The sequence below is a fragment of the Dama dama genome, chromosome 20 (genome assembly GCF_033118175.1).
Source record: "Dama dama isolate Ldn47 chromosome 20, ASM3311817v1, whole genome shotgun sequence".
Taxonomy (NCBI): domain Eukaryota; kingdom Metazoa; phylum Chordata; class Mammalia; order Artiodactyla; family Cervidae; genus Dama; species Dama dama.
In genome coordinates, this window is record NC_083700.1 from 96,855,875 (window position 1) to 96,869,373 (window position 13,499).

The 13,499-nt window shown below is 42.2% G+C and overlaps 1 long non-coding RNA gene and 1 other non-coding gene across 3 annotated transcripts in view; one reads left to right on the top strand and one right to left on the bottom strand.

The window, feature by feature from the left end:
• Positions 1–13,499, top strand: part of LOC133040331 (uncharacterized) — a 32,850-nt gene that overhangs the window by 7,812 nt on the left and 11,539 nt on the right. The window lies entirely within an intron of this gene.
• LOC133041782 (U6 spliceosomal RNA) lies at positions 6,377–6,483 on the bottom strand. The gene has a single exon (XR_009689354.1). It is a non-coding gene; the product is annotated as a U6 spliceosomal RNA (small nuclear RNA).

Sequence of the window (13,499 nt, forward strand, 5' to 3'; positions counted from 1 at the left end):
GATGATGCTGTGAAAGTGCTGCACTCAATATGCCAGCAAATTTGGAAAACTCAGCAGTGGCCACAGGACTGGAAAAGGTCAGTTTTCTTTCCAATCCCTAAGAAAGGCAATGCCAAAGAATGTTCAAACTACTGTACAATTTCACTCATCTCACATGCTAGCAAAGTAATGCTCAAAATTCTCCAAGCCAGGCTTCAACAGTATGTGAACCATGAAATTCCAGATGTTCAAATTGGATTTAGAAATGGCAGAGGAACCAGAGATCAAACTGCCAACATCCATTGGATCATCAAAAAAGCACGAGAATTCCAGAAAAACATCTACTTCTGCTTTATTGACTATGCCAAAGCCTTTGACTGTGTGGATCACAACAAACTATGAAAAATTCTTAAAGAGATGGGAATACCAGACCACTTTACCTGCCTCCTGAGTAATCTGTATGCAAGTCAGGAAGCAACAGTTAGAACTGGACATGGAAAAACAGACTGGTTCCAAATTGGGGAAGGAGTACGTCAAGGCTGTATATTGTCATCCTGCTTATTTAACTTATTGCAGAGTACATCATGTGAAATGCTGGGCTGGATGAAGCACAAGCTGGAATCAAGATAGCTGGGAGGAATATCAATAACCTCAGATATGCAGATGACACTACCCTTATGGCAGAAAGTGAAGAAGAACTAAAGAGCCTCTTGATGAAAGTGAAAGAGGAGAGTAAAATAGTTGGCTTAAAACTCAACGTTTAGAAAACTAAGATCACAGCATCTGGTCCCATCACTTCATGGGAAGTAGATGGGGAAACAGTGGAAACAGTGTCAGACTTTATTTTGGGGGACTCCAAAATCACTGCAGATGGTGACTGTGGCTATGAAATTAAAAGACACTTGCTCGTTGGAAGAAAAGCTATGACAAATCTAGGCAGCATATTAAAAAGCAGAGACATTACTTTGCCAACAAAGGTCCGTCTAGTCAAGGCTATGGTTTCTCCAGTAGTCATGCACGGTTGTGAGAGCTGGACTATAAAGAAAGCTGAGCACTGAAGAATTGATGCTTTTGAACTGTGGTGTTGGAGAAGCCTCTTGAGAGTCCCTTGGACTGCAAGGGGTTCAAACCAGTCAATCCGAAAGGAAACTAGTTCTGAATATTAATTGGAAGGACTGCTGCTAAAGCTGAAGCTCCAATACTTTGGCCACTTGATGTGAAGAACTGACTCATTAGAAAAGACCCTGATGCTGGGAAGGATTGAAGGCGGGAGGAGAAGGGGATGACAGAGGATGAGATGGTTGGGTGGCATCACCAACTCAATGGACATGAGTTTGAGCAAGATCCGGGAGTTGGTGATGGACAGGGAAGCCTAGGATGCTTCAGTCCATGGGGCCGCAAAGAGTCAGACATGACTGAGTGACTGAACTCAACTGAACTCCCCAAGATAGTTGGAATAATTCTCCCACTCATTAGTCTATGAAATTCAGTTCAATTCAGTTCAGCCACTCAGTCATGTCCGACTCCTAGTGACCCCATGGACTGCTGCCTACCAGGCTCCTCCTGCCCATGGGATTTTCCAGGCAAGAGTACTGGAGTGGGTTGCCATTGCCTTCTCCGTGAGTCCCAGCACATGGGTTCAAGTCCCAGTCTGAGGTAAACGGTTTTAATTCTTTTAAAGGTTGTGCCCTGTCCCCTTTCCCTCCTGTTTCAATGTGATTCAAATGAGCCATCTCCACCTCTGAATTCCAGGGATGGGCATTGAGACCCTGGCATGGTCAGTAATCACAGGAATTGGTTTAGTGATGGGCATTTCATCCAAATGGAGCAATGAAAGCCTTTCACTGGAACAACTGGGAGGCAGAGGCCATCTCTCCTGTTAGGGATTTGGGAAAAGAGAGAGTGAAGTTAAAGAATGAAGGCCTGGAACTGACTGGTGGCTTTTGCCAATCAAGGGGAGAGTCCATGTAAGACAGAAGCCAACACTAGTTAAGCAGTGCCAAGAAATGGGGAAGATATACTGAAGACTTTGAGCACTTGGATTCAGCTACCTTGCTTTACATGAGGCAATGAATCCACCCCTCCCCACTTTAAAGCCAATTTGAACTAGTTCTCTGTTATATGCAATTGAAAAGGTCATATGGTTTTGCATGGTGTTCAGAAAAAAGTCCCAAATTGTTACAGAATCATAGGTTCTGAAATTTGAAGAATATTTACAGTGTTCTTCATTCATGTTCTATAATATAAATCTCCAAGTATTTGAATCAGGCCTTTGCTTGGGTAATTCCAAGGATGGGGTGCTCACTACCTACAGAGGTAATCTTCCATTGAGATGGTAGATAGATGTGTTCCCTGTGGGCAGATACTCCAAGATAAGATATTGGCAGGAGCAGGGAGGACCTCAGATAAAAGATAAAGGAGCAATTCAGTGTTGTGGAGCGTTTTCTTCTAATTACAATAAAGAAAAAAAGTAAAAGAAAAAAAATTCAGTAAGAAGAACAGCAAAAAAAAAGAGACCACATATTTCTCATTCCTGAGGTCAAGAAGACCTTCCTGACTACACATGCACAGAATGACTCCTCAGGGGCCTAAAAGGGAGGGGGCACCACCCCATAGTAGGTGATGCCACATAGACCTCTGTGCTAGAATCCATCTTGGCTAAGAGATACATGTACACATAGGAGAGGACACTGAGTTATATACCAAATACAGACTCAGATCCAGGCAAAGCAAGTTGACTGGCCAGAGGAAATACAGAAGAAATGCCTCATATAAGTGATTTAAACTACCACAAAGCCATGACTCTCTATCTGAACCCACCCACATCTGTCTCAGTTCAGTTCAGTCACTCAGTCGTGTTTGACACTTTGCTACCGCATGGACTGCAACACACCAGGCTTCCCTATCCATCACCAACTCCTGGAGCTTGCTCAGATCCATGTCCATTGAGTCGGTGATGCCATCCAACCATCTCATCCTCTGTCATCCCCTTCTCCTCCGGCCTTCAATCTTTCCCAGCATCAGGGTCTTTTCTAATGAGTCAGTTCTTCACATCAGGTGGCCAAAGTATTGGAGCTTCAGCTTTAGCAGCAGTCCTTCCAATTAATATTCAGAACTAATTTCCTTTCGGATTGACTGGTTTGAACCCCTTGCAATTCAAGGGACTCTCAAGAGTCTTCTCCAACACCACAGTTCAAAAGCATCAATTCTTCAGTGCTCAGCTTTCTTTATAGACCAGCTCTCACAACCATGCATGACTACTGGAGAAACCATAGCCTTGACTAGACGGACCTTTGTTGGCAAAGTAATGTCTCTGCTTTTTAATATGCTGCCTAGGTTTGTCATAGCTTTTCTTCCAACGAGCAAGCGTCTTTTAATTTCATAGCCACAGTCACCATCTGCAGTGATTTTGGAGTCCCCTAAAATACACTGTTTCCACTGTTTCCCCATCTACTTCCCATGAAGTGATGGGACCAGATGCCGTGATCTTAGTTTTCTAAATGTTGAGTTTTAAGCCAACTATTTTACTCTCCTCTTTCACTTTCATCAAGAGGCTCTTTAGTTCTTCTTCACTTTCTGCCATAAGGGTAGTGTCATCTGCATATCTGGTGACACATATCTATGCACACGTAACTTTTCCCCCAATAAGGCCTTTATTTGTGTCACTACTACTTGTCTCTTTGCTGAAATTTATTTCTGCAGGGGATTCCTGCAGAAATTCCCTTCTCCAGGGGATTTTCCCAACCCAGGGATCGAACCCAGGTCTCCTGCATTGCAGACAGATTCTTTATCTTCTGAGCCACTAGGGAAGTCCATGACAGTTCCAAGGCACCATCAAAAGATCAAAAAGTTGGTGGTGGCCCAATTCCTGGAAATTTCCACCCCTTCCCCAAAATAGTTGAAATAATCCTCCCACTCACTAGCCTATGAAATTACCCAGCCCATAAAAACTAACCACGCTACATTTGGGGGCTGTCACCCTCACTCTGTGATGGCCCACACTCTGTGGAATGTGTTTCTTTCCACTCTGTGGAATGTGTTTCTTTCCACAGAATGTGTTCTACTTTCCAAGAAGTAGAACATATCTACTTCTTGCTTATCACTTTGTCTCTCACTGAACTTTTTCTGCAATGAGACATCAAGAACTTCATTAGGTCCTGAAACTAGGTCTGTGATCTCTGTTGGAGGACTGTGGGTTTTGGCTGGGTTCAAGTCCCAGTCACGTGGGTTCAAGTCCCAAGCAAGGTTTTGGCCTAGTTCGAGTCCCAGCATGTGGATTCAAGTTCCAATCTAAGGTAAATGGTTTCACAAGTATTTTGGCCAAATCCATGGCTTTAGAAAGCAAGAGATTTAAAAAAAAAAGAAAAGAAAGCAAGAGATTAGGGACTTCCTTGATGGCCAAGTGGTTAATAATTTGCCTGCCAATGCAGGGGTCACTGATTTGATCCCTGGTCCAGGAACTAAGACCCCATATGCTGTAGGGCAAGTAAGCCCGTGGGCCATGACTACTGAGCCAGCGTGCCCTAGAGCCCATGCTCTGCAACAAGAGAACCCACTGTAACAAAAAGCCTGTGCACCACAAGGGGAGAGTACCCCCCAGTCACTGCAGCTGGAGAGTAGCCCACATGCAGCAATGAAGAGCCCATGTGCCATAACAAAGACCCCCCACAGTCAAAAGAAAAAAGTAAAGAAGAGGTTAGAGACAGCTGAGGTTGGGGGCAGGAAGGAACTTAAATGATTTGAATAAGATAAGGGGCATTTTGTTTTGTTTGTTTTTGCTTTTGAGAATTTGAGGGGGCAAGAAAGAGAAGGCTGGAGAGAAAGGAAAGTCAAATAATATGGCATAGTACCAGAAAGGCTTTTAAGAACAATAATTTCTAATACTAAATTTCAAAAGTCTCCTGCAGTTGTGCTAAGTTCTCTCTGTCCCATGAATCTTCAGTAAAGTTTGGTAACAAAGCATTGGAGCAAGCGATTGTTTTTGATGACAAAGGACTGAGGACCAGGTGCAGGACAAGGATAACACACAGGGGATGTGAGGCAATCCATGAGCTAAATTCAGATAGTGGAAGCAGGAATGCAGAGACAGAGGTTATTACGGCAATGTAATTGCCCTGGGGATTTCCAATAATCTTTGGGAATGTTTCTGGGAATTTTGGGGAATGAGGGTTTGACTAATATTATCTGGGTTTTTTTTGTTTGTTTGTTCTGTTTTTTTGGCTATGCTAATTGGCTGTGGAATTTTAGTTCCCTGACCAGGGATTGAACCTGGACCCTCAGCAATGAAAGCATGGGGTCCTAATCACTGGACGGCCAGGGAATTCCCTTATTTGGTTCTTAAGAGGCAGAGAGGACTCCAGCTAACAACAATACTGTACTCATATTAAGATGAAATCAGCCTCCTTAATGCTTCCTCTGTGATCAAAGGCATTTGTCTTTGAGGGCCATAAAGACCAAGGCTATTTCCTTTGCCTCATAAGACTATAATTTTGTCATCTGGCTTTGGATTCAGAACTGGATTTGAATCTGGGCTTTGCCCCTGACAAGGGGCTTTGCCCCGACCAGTGTGACTGTGAAATTTATAATCTAGTGGGGAGAGAGTGAAAATATCCAAATAAATAAAATATGTAGGGACTTCCCTGGTTAAGATTCCATACTTCCACTGCAGGGGGGCATAGTTCCCATCCCTGGTTAGGGAACTAAGATCCCACATGCCTCAGGCAGTGGCCAATAAGACAAAATAAAATTAAACAAAATATGTAATATGAAGGATAGAAACAAGTGATATGGTGATAAAGCAAGTGAGAGGGAGATGAAATGCCTGGGGGTTAGCTATTTGCCACTTTTTATATGGTGGAGACAGGAAGCCTAATAATGTGATATTTAATAAAAGACCTATAAGAAGGGAGGCAGCAAGCCCTGTCTATACTTGGGGAAAGAATGTTTCAGGTGAGAGTAGAGCAAGTATAAAGGCTCTGAGGTGGTAGTATGTAAGGTGTGTGTTTGGGTTTTTTTTTTTAATTTATTTTTTAATTGAAGGATAATTGCTTTACAGAATTTTGTTGTTTTCTATCAAACCTCACCATGAATCAGCCATAGGTATACATATATCCTCTCCCTTTTGAACCTCCCTCCCAGCTCTGTCCCCATCTCACCCCTCTAGGTTGGTACAGAGTCCCAGTTTAAGTTTCTTGAGACATACAACGAATTCTCATTGGCTATCTATTCTACACATGGTAATGTAAGTTTCCATGTTACTCTTACCATACTTCTCACCCTCTCCTCCCCTCTCCCCATGTCCATAAGTGTATTCTCTGTCTGTTTCTCCATTGCTGCCCTCTAAATAAATTCTTCAGTACCATTTTTCTAGATTCCATACATATGTGCTAGAATACAAAAACATATGGAATGCTTCATGGATTTGCATGTCATCCTTGCACAGGGGCCATGCGAATCTTCTCTGTATCATTCCAATTTTAGGATATGTGCTTCCGAAGTGAGCTCTGTAAGAAGTGTTTATAGACCAACAAGGAGGTTGGTGGCTGAAAAAATGAATTTGCCCTCCCAGAGCCTCAATTTTTCATCTAAATAATTTAGATGAGAATAATACCTATATAACAGAGTGGATATGATGAGTAAATGTGATGGGTAGCACAAGGTCTAGGCCTTGTAAGTTGTTGTCATTAAGACAGTTACGCCTTTGACCTTGTTGACCATTCTTTTTTGATAGTGATTAGTGGTTCTCCCTCTATCCCAGTTCTTTTCCTCTGATTCATGCTCTCATTAGCCTATAATCTGTCTGTGGCAGTTTGTGCATCAATAACTAATGATTACCAGCACTTACTGTATGCTGCATGCTAGATGATAAGATTTTCTTAAGTTGCCTACTGTCCCATGGGGGAGAGTACATCTGTATGTTAACAGCAGTCATAAAAAGCAGAGCAGGCCCTAGAGAATAACTAGCAAAGTGCTCTGGGAATTCAAAGGTGAGCTATGGAAAGCTTCATGGAGGAGGTGGCATTTGGGCTGACTTTTGTCTCCTTATTTATGTATTTTGTATTTTATGTATTTATGTATTTTTGTATCTTTGTTGCTGCACAGGCTTTTCTCTAATTGTGGCAAGGTGGTGGTGTTCAGTCATTCAGTTGTGTCTGACTCTTTGAGACCCCAGCACACCAGGCTTCCTTGTCCTTCACTGTCTCCTAGAGTTTGCTCAAACTCATGTCTATGGAGTCAGTGATGCCATGCAACCATCTCTGGAGTGGTTTTGGAACCCAGGAAAATAAAATCTGTCACTGTTTCCATTGTTTCCCCATATATTTGCCATGAAGTGGTGGGACCGGATGCCATGATCTTCGTTTTTTGAATGTTGAGTTTTAAGCCTGCTTTTTCACTCTCTTAAGATGAGAGGCTCATCAAGAGGCTCGTTAGTTCCTCTTTGCTTTCTGCCAGGGGCTTGTCTCATAGCTCAGTTGGTAAAGAATTCACTTGCAATGCAGGAGACCCTGGTTCCTGGGTCAGGAAGATCCTCTGGAGAATGGATAGGCTACCCACTCCAGTATTCTTGTGATTCCCTTGTGGCTCAGCTGGTAAAGAATCTGCCTGCAATGTGGGAGACCTGGGTTTGATCCCTGGGTTGAGAAGATCCCCTGGAGAAGGGAAAGGCTACCCACTCCAGTATTCTGGCCTGGAGACTTCCATGGACTATATAGTTTCAGTCACAAAGAATTGGACACAACTGAGTGACCTTCACTTTCACCTTCACTTTCGCTTTCTGCCATAAGGGTGATGTCATCTGCACATCTGAGGTTATTGATATTTCTCCTGGCAATCTTGATTCCAGCTTGTGCTTCATCCAGCCCAGCATTTTGCATGATGCACTCTGCATATAAGTTAAATGAGCAGGGTGATAATATACAGCCTTGACATATAGTTGTCGCAAGTGGGGGCTTACTTTCTAGTTGTGGTGCATGGGCTTCTCATTGTGGTGGCTTCTCTTGTTGCAGAGCACCAGCTCAAGGGCACAAGGGCTTCCGTAGCTGCAGCTCATGGGCTCAGCAGTTGCAGTTTCCGGGCTTTAGAGCACAAGCTCAATACTTGTGGTGCATAGGCTTACTTGCTCCATGGCATGTGGGATCTTCCTGGACCAGGGATTGAACCTGTGTCTCTGCATTGGAAGGCAAATTCTTTACCACTGAGCCACCAGGGAAACCCTTGGCTGTCTTTTGAGGAAAGTCTTCTCATGGACAGAGACAAGGTGGAGAGGCCTTTCCAGAAGGGGAAAAAAGTGTGAGCCTGGGCACAGAGGCTGGCATGCTCAAGTCACAGGTGGGGAAGGGGAAATTGCCTGGTATGGGATGAGCATAATAGATTGGAAGTGGGACAAGATTTTGAAGAGATTTGGTTATCAAGTTGCTAATTTTGGACTTGCCCTGTAAATTATAGCGCTATCAGATACTTTCAGGGAATGATACAGTCACAATTGTGTTTTTGAATGATCTGTCTGGTTGCAGAGGAGGAGAGCTGAGGGTCAGCATGGACAAAGAGGGTGATGGGAATTCAGAGAGAGGAAGCTGTAGGAACTGCCCTGATGAGTAATGATGAGGCCTTAGGAACGGAGCTGGAGAGGATGGATGATAGAGATACAGGGTGAAATAAGATACTTTAACTATTCCCCAAGGATCATCAGAGAACAAGACAGGAATTGCCCAAATATGACTACAATGAAACTGCTCTCAACTCTTCTGCAATTGGGCTTTGGGAGATTGAGGTCAGCTATTTTCAGTCCTACTCCATGGAAATACCTTTCAGAAAGGGGAAATGGACAGGAGTAACATGGGTGTCAACCCTGGGCACCTTCCTGTTTTGGCATTTGATAACTGCACGGAACTTCAGCACCTAGGAGTACTCTAGTCATCACTCTGTCCTGCGGGGATCAACTTTCTGAACAGGGATTTCTCCTGGCTCCCAGAGCAGCTTGAACTGAGAGATGGAGAATTGAATTTGGGCCCTGGGAATGTCGGTTTGAAAGCTCTGTAATCTTGGAGCAAATAATGCTGTGATTCCCACATAATCTTTTCAAAAGGCTGTTCTGACTTTCTAAATGGTCTATCTAGCTGAAGAAAGTAATCAAAGATAACCAAAATTTGATACTTTGGGGGAACCCAGACCTGCCATGCTGCCAATTCTTCTAAAAGAAAAAAGCCAGTCCAGACTCTGGACCTCAGGATTTACAATACTAGTTGGCTGAATCCAGAGCATCAGTATTGGGAGACTGGGGGATGGGGTTCCGGCCTGGAACATGAATGACTACTCAGCCACCTCCTGTGGAGTTTTCCCACCCACAGTCCTGTGAGCTGACTTTGGAGGGGCAGGAAGTGAAGGGAGAGGACCCAGCAGATGATTATTTTAATAGCCCAGCTGAGCATTTTTCAGCTTCAAGCATTTTTACCTGCGTTAGCTAATTAACTGACAGTTTGTCCAAGTGGAGATGAGGGATGGTAGGACACAGGGAGCTCATGCCTGATCACGCTTTCAGGGTCTGAAGGGGACTGATATCATGACTACAGTTCTAGGGCCAGGGCATTTAAGTGTTTGGACAGGGGCTAAAGGACAAGAGCTAATTGACAGGCTCTTAGGCCCATGTGCATGATGGTCAGCTGGTCTGTCTGAGACAGTGTGATAAATGCCCCATACAGTTCATGGGCAGTCACGGTCAGAGAAACCCAGTCAGACCCCATCACTGATCTGATGACAAGTGCATGGGGTATTAGTTGCTTCACCACAGAAGTCTTGTCCAGAGAACTGTCCCTGTATCCAGGAGCCCAAGTGAGGTTCTTCATGTTCAGAGATGTTGCATATGATTTTTTTATACAGGAAAACTTTCACATCAGAACCCAGCCAGCAATGAATTCCTATTATTTGCTATTTGCCTTCTATAAGGAGCATCAGAAAAGACAAGCATATTTATGGAAAGGAGTGTGTTTTAGCACAGTTTGTAATAATTCAATATAGGCATCTATAATTTCACATTTTAAAATTTACCTTAAAATTTTTACATAAGTAAAATATACTATTTTTTGTGTATATTTTTGTGGGTTTAGACTTAACTGTAAAGAAAAATATTTTAGGCTTTGTGGACACACAGTCTGTCACAAATACTCAGCTCTGCCTTTGGATCACCAGATAATACATAAATGAATGAACATGACTATTTATGAACACTGAAATTTGATATATATTGTTGTTCAGTCACTAAGTAGTGTCTGACTATTTGCAACTCCATGAACTGCAGAATGCCAGGCTTCCCTGTCCTTTACTCTCTCCAGAGTTTGCTCAGACTCATGTCCATTGAGTCGGTGATGCCATCCAACCATCTCATCCTCTGTCTCCCCCTTCTCCTGCTCTCAGTCTTTCTCAGCATCAGGGTCTTTTTCAATGAGTTGGCTCTTTGCATCAGGTGGCCAAAGTATTGGAGTTTCAGCTTCAGCATCAGTCCTTTGGATGAATATTCAGGGTTGATTTCCTTTAGAATTGACTGGGGCTGTAATTTTCTGACCTCTGGTTTAGACTGGGGTTTCTCAGCCTTGGCACTACTGACACTTGGGGGCAGATAATTCTTTGCTGTGGGGGGTGTCCTGTTGCATTGTAAAAGGTTTAGCAGTGTCTCTGGCTTCTACCAATTAGATGCCAATATCACTCCCTCTTTGCATTGTGACAACCACAAATGTCTTCAGACATTGTCTGATAGCCTCTAGGGAGCAGATCGCCCCCTGTTGAGAAGCACTGGTTTAGACAAATGCGTACAGTCATTTCACTACCATAACAATTAAAATACAGAATAGTTGTATTATCCTAAAAAAGTCCCTCATACTGCATGTTTGTAATCAACACCCTCCTCCATCCCCATCCCTGAGAGTCACTGGTTTCTGTTTCTATAATTTTGTCTTTTCCAGAATAATACATAAATAGAATCATCATAAGGCATGTAGTTTTTTGAGTTTGATTTCTTTCACTTAGCACAATGCATTTGTGATTTATTCATGTTGTTGAGTGTATCAGTAATTTATTCCTTTTACTGCTGAGTAGCATTCAATTTTATGGACATACCATAGTTTATCCATTCACCAGTTAAAAGATATTTGTATTGTTTCCAGTTTTTTTGTGATTTTGGATGAAATTGCTTTGGACACTTGTGTGCAGGTTTTTGTCTGAATGTAAATCTTCATTTTTCTTACGTAAATACCTAAGAGTGGAATTTGGGGATCATATGGTAATTGTATATTTAATTTTATAATAAACTGCCAAATTATTTTCCAAAGTGGCTGTACAATTTTAAATTCCCACCAGCCATATATGAACATTCCATTTGTGCCACATTTTCACCAACACTTGGTATTGTCAGGGTTTGCTTTTTAAAGCCATTCTAATAGGCATTTAGTGTTTCATTGTGGTTTTAATTTACATTTCCCTATTGATTGATGGTGTTAAGCATATTTTAATATGCTGTCTATCTTTATTGGTGAATTGTCCATATCTCTTGCCCATTTTTTATGAAGTGATTTGTTTTCTTATTATTAAGTTCTTTATATATTCTGGATACAAGTCCGTTGTTGTATGTGACTTGGAAATATTTTCTCTCAGTCTGTACCTTTCTTTTATTCTCTTAACAGAAACTTTTTAAAACAATTATCTATGTATTTATTTTTTTAAATTTTTGGCTGTGCTGGATCTTCATTGCTGCACATGGGCTTTCTCTAGTTGTGGCGAGCAGGGGCTACTCTCTAGCTGTGGTGCAAGGGCTTCTCATTGTGGTGGCTCTCTTGGTGTGCAGTACAGGATCTAGGGTGCACAGGCTTCGGTAGTTGTGGCACATGGGCTCAGTAGTTGGGGCCTGCGGGCTCCAAAGCTCAGGCTCATTAGTTGTGGCACATGGCCTGAGTTGCCCCGTGGCATGTGGGAGCTTTTTGGATCAAGGATTGAACTGGTGTCCCTTGCATTGCAAAGCGGATTCTTAACTATTGGACCACCAGGGAAATCCAACAGTTTCTTTCATAAGCTGTTGCTGCTGCTGCTAAGTCACTTCAGTTGTGTTGGACTCTGTGCGACCCCATAGATGGCAGCCCACCAGGCTCCCCCATCCCTGAGATTCTCCAGACAAGACCACTGGAGTGGGTTGCCATTTCCTTCTCCAATGCATGAAAGTGACAAGTGAAAGTGAAGTTGCTCAGTCGTGTCTGACTTTTAGCGACCCCATGGCCTGCAGCCCACCAGGCTCCTCCGTCTATGGGATTTTCCAGGCAAGAGTACTGGAGTGGGTTGCCATTGCCTTCTCCACTTTCATAAGCAGATGTTTTTAATTTTGAGGAAGTCCAGTTTATCAATTTTTTTCTTTTATGGATTGCTCTGTTATGTCATATCAAAGAAAGATTTTTTTCCTGTGTTTTCTTCTACAAGCTTCATAGTTTTAGGTTTTACATTTAGGTCTACAATCCACATTGAATTAATTTTTATATAAAATGTGATATGTGTTGTTGTTTGTTCTTTTTTTGCATGTGGGTATCTAATTGTTTCACCACCATTTGTTGAAAAGACTATCCTTTCTCCATTGAACTGCCTTTGCACTTTTGTTAAGTTAGTTGAGAATATATGTGTGGGACTATTTCTGAATTCTCTATTTTGTTCCATTGATCTATGTGTCTACCTTTTAGTTAATATCACACTGTCCAATCTTACATGTTAAATACAATTTTTAAAGGTGAATTCTTTTGAAACAGTTATGTGTCTAATAAGTGTTCTGTCATGTTGAACACATTCAGTATTGTTAAAGATTTAAAACCCAAAGCTAATGTTTAGGTGAAAATCTTGGATCAAAGTTGGCAGGTGACAGAGTTGACAATGCAGATAATGTGAAGGTGTTAAAAGAACACTGAAACATCTGTGGTTTTGGGCAAATCCCCTAGCCCAGTTAAAGTTCCTGGGAGTCATCTGACATAAGCTTAAATAGTAGTATGGTGGCAAGATGACCAGCCATTGAAAAACTTATTCTTTTCTTTTCTCTAGTTTGGCTATTGGGTCTTAGTTGAGATATGCAGGATCTTTAGTTGTGGCATGCAAACTCTTAGTTGAGCATGTGGAATCTGGTTGTCTGATTAGAGATTGAACCCAGGCCCATTGCACTGGAAGTGTGGAGTCTTAGCCACTGGACCCCATGTAAGTTCCTGTAGAACTTATTCTTGAGGACTCAAAAGACCCTGGAGAGAGTGTCTGAAATAGCTGAGGAGGGATTAATTTCTACAAGTAGGGAAGTGGGTGTTCATGCTAGAATAAATAAGGTACAAAAGGTTACTAAATAATATAATCTCATTTGATAATTGGAAGCAAATAAAGCTGAGAATATGTGGTTATATTTTGGGGATTCTGCCTGGAATTCTTATAAATCTTATTGAAATTTATCCATACCATGAACTCATCACTATATCTAGAAATAAAGCCAATAAATGTTTAGGATAATGACAAAG